We start from the raw sequence: 8,143 nt of genomic DNA, 5'->3' as shown, positions 1-8,143 counted from the left end.
CCTGCCACAATGCCTGGCTATTTTCTTGCTGCAGTTGTAATCGTTGTTTAGCTGGCTTGGGTCAGGCTCGAACCCCCCAGCCTTGGTGCAGGTGGCCAGTGCCGTAGCCACTGTGCTACGGACACTGAGCCATGCCCAGCTAATTTTTTGTTGTAGTTGTCATTGTTTTAGCAGGCCCAGGCCAGATATGAACCTGCCAGCCTCAGTGTATATGGCCAGCATCCTAACTGCTGAGCTACAGGTGCTGAGCCTTGTGGGGTACAATTATTATTATTATTTTTTAAGAGACAGAGTCTCAGAGTCTCACTTTATCGCCCTCAGTAGAGTACCATGGCATCACAGCTCACGGCAACCTCCAACTCCTGGGCTTAGGCAATTCTCTTGCTTCAGCCTTCTGAGTAGCTGGGACTACAGGCACCTGCCACAACAACTGGCTATTTTTTTGTTGCAGTTTGGCTGAGGCCAGGTTCGAACCCACCACCCTAGGTATATAGGGCCAGCGCCCTACCACTGAGCCACAGGTGCCACTCTAGGGGGTACAAATTTTTAGTTACATTGTTCTCACTTCCAGGGTAAAGTTCAAGTTGTGGAAGGGCCCTTCATCCCGGGGTGTTCTGAACACCCTCACATTGTGCACATTAGGTGAAATCCCCCAATTGTCCTCCTCGTCCCTCACCCTCCTCGTCCCTCCCCCTTGCTAGACTATATTTGTGTTTTATCATTTGTGTGGCATGTAGTTGTTTATATATTAGTTTCATATTAGTGGTAATCGTCTTTATTTTAACACTAACCCTGTAATTTTCATCACCTGTGGACTATATGAGGCATCTCAAATTACTCATTGTTCTCATGACTAACATTTTTCATCTAGTCCTCAAACTTTAATTTCATTTTAGCAATCTTGTCCAGTTCAGTCAAAGCCACATTCCTTAGCTGTGCTCTCCAAGAACCATAAATTAAGACAGCATATCAGTTTTGTTGTTGTTGCTTTTGCTTTTTTTTTTTGAGGCAGTCTCACTTTGTTGTCCTTAATAGAATGCCATAGTGTCATAGCTTATAGCAACCTCAAACTCTTGGGCTCAAGCAATTCTCTTGCCTTGGCCTCCCAAGTGGCTGGGAATAAGCATATCAGTTTTATTTTTCTATTTTTATTTTTTAAAACAAACATGGCAAAACTTTTAAAAATGTTTTTGTACCCCCCCTCTCCTCCGTCCTTTCCTCTCTCCACTCCCCTATTCCTCTACCATGTACTAGGTCATCAATTGTCCTCATATCAGGATTGAGTACATTGGATTCTTGCTTCTCCATTCTTATGATGCTTTACTAAGAAGAATATCTTTCACCTCCATCCAGGTTAATACAAAAGATGTAAAGTCTCCCTCTTTTTTAGTGGCTGAATAATATTCCATGGTATACATATACCACAGCTTGTTAATCCATTCCTAGGTTGGTGGGCATTTAGGTTGAGCATTATCTGTCTTGATGCAAGTAACAGAAAGCCCTCCTTTAGAGCTGATGACAATAAAGAATTCTTTTCTTGGGAGGCGCCTGAGGCTCAGTGAGTAGGGTGCTGGCCCCATATACTGAGGGTGGCAGGTTCAAACCCAGACCCGGCCAAACTGCAACAAAAAAATAACTGGGTGTTGTGGTGGGTGCCTGTAGTCCCAGCTACTAGAGAGGCTGAGGCAAGACAATCGCCTAAACCCAAGGGCTGGAGTTGCTGTGAGCAACATGATAGCACTCTACCAAAGGCAACAGAATAAGACTGTCTCAAAAAAAAAAAAAAAATTCTTTTCTCCTAGGTAGCAAAAATTTCACAGGGTGGTACTTAGGCTAGTGGCAATGATCACTGATGCCACCAGGAGCCCAGGCTCTTTGCATTTTTCTATTCCTCCCTCTTTAGTATAGATTTTCATTCTTAACCCTCTTGTCTCAAGGTTGCAAGATGACTGCTATACCTCCAGGCCTCACATTTATGTTCCAGGCAGGAGAAAGAGGAAGGATAAAAGGAAGGATGGCTTTATTTTTTTTTCTGAGACAGAGTCTCACTTTGTTGCCCTCATGGGTGGCACCCTTGTAGAGTGCCATGGCATCATAGTTCACAGCAACCTCAAACTCTTGGGCTCAAGTGATCCCCTTGCCTCAGCTTCCCAAAGAGCTAGGACTGCAGGCATCCACCATAATGCCCAGCTATTTTTAGAGATGGCTGGTCTCATTCTGGCTCAGACTGGTCTCCAACTCATGAGCTCAGGCAATCCACCCACCTCGGCCTCCCAGAGGCATGAGCAACTGCGTCCCCCCAAGAGGCTTTCTTTTAAGAAGGCCTCACATCCTCATTCAGAAAGGAAAAACTCTCCCCAGGGCTTGGATAAGCCAAACAACCATATCTGTTTTATATTAACTGTCTTATTTAATCCATGTTTTAACTCTCTTAGGTGGTAGTCTTTTCTCTGCTGTACAGATGGGGAAACTTACACTCAAATGACGGTGGAATTTGCCCAAGATAACACATAAGTAACAGCACTAACACTAACAATATCAATATACTATAATACATTTTTCAGCTTATCTTTTGTTGTTATACGCAAAATACTTTCTCATTCACTTTTTCATTTGGGTCTCATGAAACTCTTTGAGATAGGCAAGGCAAGTATTAGAATATCCTCATTTTTCAGGACAAGAATTGGTGATCCAAAGAGGTAAGTTAAGACTTGCCTGAGGCACGCAAGTGGCAACTTTCAGAGCTGGGGTTCAGTCTGAGGTCCAGAGTTCTGTTTTCCAGATCCACCAGCTGGATATGGTCAAGGAGTGATCACTTCATTAAGGGAGACAGACACACAGAAAAAAGTGAACAAACTTTATGTGCTGAAGTTTTGCAACGGCTCAACTTTTCGTGGCATTTCTGTCCTTTTCCTTGTGGGAGGGAGGGTGTATGGGTTGATGAGCCGTGCATACAGACGTGTTTGCCTTGCCTTTTTTTCACCACCTGGTCTCATTCCTTGTGTGTGTGTGTTCAGCTTTGCTTCCAGATGGTTATCTGCTGCCTGAAGGAGAATTTTCTTTTTTTTTTTTTTTTGAGACAGAGCCTCAAGCTGTCCCCCTGGGTAGAGTGCCGTGGCATTACAGCTCACAGCAACCTCCAACTTCTGGGCTCAAGCGAGTCTCTTGCCTCTGCCTCCCAAGTAGCTGGGACCACAGGCGCCCGCCACAACGCCCGGCTATTTTTTGGTTGCAGCCGTCATTGTTGTTTGGCGGGTCCGGGCTGGGGATTCGAACCCGCCACCTTAGGTGTACGTGGCTGGCGCCTTAGCCGGTTGAGCTATAGGCGCCGAGCCAGGAGAATTTTCTTGACTGAAAAACCAGACTTTATCTCAATGGCTATCTTCCTCTCTTTGAGCACAGGTAGCACAGAGGACTGGATGTTTCTTGACAACCCAGTGTGATCATATGGCTAAACAAAACAAAACAAAACTCACGTCCAAGTGAATTTTCTGTTGGATAGAATTAAGTATGATTAGAAAACAAAACCCCAAAATCTCAGCTTGTTCATGTTCTATTTTTTTTTTTTTTTTTTGAGTCAGAGTCTCACTCTATCACCTGGGTAGAGTGCTGTAATGTCACCATAGCTCACAGCAACCTCCGACTCCTGGGTTTAAGTGATCCTCTTGCTTCAGCCTCCCAATAGCTGGGACTATAGGGCTCCTGCCACCACACCCAGCTAATTTTTCTATTTTTTGTAGAGATGGGGTCTTACTCTTGCTCGAGCTGGTTTCAAACTCCTGAGCTTAAGCAATCCACCTGCCTTGGCCTCCCAAAGTGTTAGTATTACAGGTGTGAGCCACCATACCCGGATTTGTTCATGTTCTTTTTTTTTCATTTGAGACAGAGTCTCACTATGTTGCCCTTGGTAGAGTGCTGTTGTGTCACAGCTCACAGCAACCTCAAACTCCTGGGCTTAAGTGATTCTCTTGCTTCAGCCTCCCAAGTAGCTGGGACTACAGGCATCCACCACAACGCCTGGCTATGTTTTGTTGTTGTCATTGTTGTTTAGCTGGCTTGGGCTGGGCTTGAACCCACCAGCCTTGGTGCATGTGGCAGGTGCCCTACTCACTGAGCTACAGGCACCGAGTGTTTGTTCATGTTCTTAAACCATATGTGTATCATAACGAATGTGGATCTGAGCTTTGACTTTGGTGCCCGGGCCATGGGAATCCTTTGAGAAAAACTGGCAATTGATTTAGAGTAGAGCAGAAATGAGGAAAGCTCCAAAAACAGCTGATAGATGTGTACAATGGGTATAAATGTGTCCATTATAAAACAAAAGTATGATTTTTTTTTTGAGACAGAGCCTCAAGTTGTCCCCCTGGGTAGAGTGCTATGGCATCACAGCTCACAGCAACCTCCAACTCCTGGGCTCAAGCGAGTCTCTTGCCTCTGCCTCCCAAGTAGCTGGGACCACAGGCTATTTTTTTTTGGTTGCAGCCATCATTGTTGTTTGGCAGGCCCAGGTTGGATTCGAACCTGCTACCTTAGGTGTATGTGGCTGGTGCCTTAGCCACTTGAGCCACAGGTGCCAAGCCAAAAAGTATGATGTTTTGATGCTGTGTTACATAGGAACATGTTGATCATCACACAGGGAAGAGACTGATGTCATGAGAAATCCGGCCTCACCTCCATCCTCAGTGTTGAGATATGCACACAAGTAGTAGGCACTTGTCTTGGGCCATTTGGGCTGCTATGACAAAATATCACAGATGGAGTAGTTTGTAAACAACAGAAATTTATTTCTCATAGTTCTGGAGGCTGGGAAGTCCAAGATTAAGGTGCAAGCAGATTCCATTTCTCTTCCTGGTTTGTAGACAGCACTTTCTTGCTGTATCCTTACATGGTAGAGAGAGAAGCTCTTCGTGGATTCTTTATATGGTCACTAATCCCAATCATGAGGGTTCTACCTAAGGCAGTGGTTCTCAACCTTCCTAATGCCCTGATACATTATCAGTTACAAAGGGGTCATAACCCACAGATTGAGAACCAGTGACCTAGGGGATTAGAGTTTTAACATGTGGATTTGGCAGGTGTGGGGGGATATAAACAATTCATACCATAACAGTAATCAATAGAATATTTGTTACATAATTCTGGGAGTCATTCAGTGAATTGACCAGGGACATTTTGGCACCACTAACAGATAAACAATTTAAAGAGATGCTGTGTATTCTGTGGTTATTCCATGACTCAAAATAATGTTTTTATTTTTTTAAAAAAACCATTGTCAAAATTGTGTTGAAAATTAGGGGATAAAGGCCTGAATTTAAATGTGCTTTCATTAGGGAAACCTCATGTGAAAATCATTTATTTCCCACTTGCACTAGTGGTCTGAAGTGTGGACACCATTTGCTGCTGATGTAGTGAGCTGGCTGCCTGTAGGTTCTCTTGATTGATATAAATCAAGGGGCTCCCCTGGGGGAGTAATTATACAGATTTGCAGCTCACCACTGGATATGACTTGAGAGGAAGGTATCTAGATGTTCATTGTCACTCACTTGCATGTTTACAGTGGAAGCAACCGGGATAGAGTCAACTTTTGTCTGATGACCAACGATGAAGTACTTAACAAACTCCTTGTGCCTGATGTGGGCACTGTTTAATAACAGGCTGCATAATTTTCAAGTATTTTCTCAGGCATCTCTGGGATATCTTCATGCCCCCCTGAGAGCAGTTTATCCCCATCATTGAGTGCAATGATGTGACTTTTTCAAGATGAACTGGAGAGAAGAAGTTGTGGAGCCAGGATGAGGATTCACTTTCCCTAGTTTCCATCCAGGGTGTCTCCTTATGCATGAGACTAACAAGGCTTACTACTGAAGCCCGGAGAGGGACCTGTCTTTTTTTTTTTTTTTATTAAATCATAGCTGTGTACATTAATACTATCATGGAGTGCAGTGTGTTGTTTCTATATTTAGTTTGAAATACTTTCATCCATCAGGTTAACATAGCCTTCATGTCATTTTCTTAGTTATTGTGTTAAGACATTTATATTCTACATTTAGAAAGACTCACATGTACCCCCAGAGGATAAGCCATAGACGTGATCCCACCAATCGCCTCCCTCCACCCATCCTCCCCCCTACCCTCCCCTTCCTCTCCCCTTTCCCCATATTCTTGGGCTAAAATTGGGTTATAACTTTCCTATGAAAGCTATAAATTAGTTTCATAATAGGATTGAGTAAGTTGGATACTTTTTCTTCCATTCTTGAGATACTTTGCTAAGAAGAATATTCTCCAGCTCCATTCATGTAAACATGAAAGAGGTAAAGTCTCCATCTTTCTTTAGGGCTGCATAGTATTCCATGGTGTAATATGCCACAATTTATTGATCCATTCATGGGTCGATGGGCACTTGGGCTTCTTCCATGACCTAGCAATTATGAATTGGGCTGCAATGAACATTCTGATACAAATATCTTTATTGTAGTGTGATTTTTGGTCTTCTGGATATATACCTAGTAGAGGGATTATAGGATCAAATGGCAGGTCTATTTTTAGTTCTCTAAGTGTTCTCCAGATGAATTTCCAAAAGGGACGTATTAGTTTGCAATCTCACTAGCAGTGCAGAAGTGTTTCCTTTTCTCTACAACCATGCCAGGATCTGTGATTTTGTGATTTTGTGATATGGGCTAATCTTACTGGTGTTAGATGATATCTCAAAGTAGATTTGATTTGCATTTCTCTGATGATTAAGGATGGTGAGCATTTTTTCATATATCTGTAGGCCATGTGCCTGTCTTCTTCAGAGAAGTTTTTCTTCAAGTCCCTTGCCCACCCTGAGATAGGATCACTCGTTCTCTTCTTGCTAAGTTCTCTTTGGGTTTTGGTTATTAAACCTTTGTTGGAGACATAACCAGCAAATATCTTCTCCCATTCTGAGGGCTGTCTGCCTCCTTTAGTTACTGTGTTTTTGGCTTTGCAGAAGCTTTTTAATTTGATGAGGTCCTTGTAGTGTATTTTTGATGTTGCTTCAATTGCCCAGGGTGGGGGGGGGTTCCTCCTCATAAAATATTCACCCAGACCGATTTCTTCAAGAATTTTCCCTACACTTTCTTTTAGTATTTTTATAGTTTCATGTCTTAAATTTAAATCTTTAATCCAGTGAGAGTAAATCTTAGTTAGTGGTGAAAGGTGTGGATCCAGTTTCATTCTTCTGCAGGTCACCAGCCAGTTCGTCCAGCACCATTTGTTAAATAGGGAATCTTTTCCCCACTCAATGTTTTTAATTGGCTTGTCAAAGATCATATAGCGGTAAGTAGCTGGGTTCATCTCTTGGTTCTCTATTCTGTTCCATACATCTATCTCTGTTTTTGTGCCAATACCATGCTTTTTTGATCACTACGGATTTATAGTTTAGTCTGATGTCGAAAGAGATCTATGAAACTCTAAAAAAAGAAATAGCTGAAAATGTTAACAAATGGAAAAACATACCATGCTCATGGCTGGGAAAAATTAATATTGTTAAAATGTCCATACTACCTAAAGCAATATATAATTTCAATGCAATCCCTATTAAAGTTCCATTGTCATACTTTAAAGATCTTGAAAAAAATAATACTTCATTTTATATGGAATCAGAAGAAACCTCGAATAGCCAAGACATTACTCAGAAATAAAAACAAAGCAGGAGGACCTGTCTTGTGGTGGTAAGGAGGGCCTTATGTTAAAGTGAAAGCTGAATTGGGGAGAGAGGGACCTGCTCCAGCCCTGTGAGAATTGGGAGTGTAAGGGACCAACATGCCCAAATACCTAAGGTGACAAACAATGGGCACTTGCCCACCCCTTGCCTCTTTTCCAAGCATGATGGCCTGGTTGCCATCATTTCATTTTCTGAATCAAAAAAGAGAGGTGGTAGGGTCAAATAAATTGCTTGTTCTAGCTTCACAGTTGCCCATTTGGGTGACCTCAGGCCTGCTTCTTTTGTAAAATGAGAGAGACCAACCTGCTGTGAGCCCTAACATTCACATTCTTCTTTTTCCATTTTTTAAATATTTGACATATTTGATACATAGAAAGGAATATCTATATACTATGTAAGATCATTTGCTCACTCTGTATATTCTCTCAGTGTGTGTATACATGCAACACCAATGTC

This window comes from Otolemur garnettii, unplaced genomic scaffold (genome assembly GCF_000181295.1).
Source record: "Otolemur garnettii isolate 467f Iridium unplaced genomic scaffold, OtoGar3 scaffold00044, whole genome shotgun sequence".
Classification (NCBI taxonomy): Eukaryota; Metazoa; Chordata; class Mammalia; order Primates; family Galagidae; genus Otolemur; species Otolemur garnettii.
The sequence above is the reverse complement of the archived record's forward strand: the minus strand, read 5'-3'. Positions refer to the sequence as shown.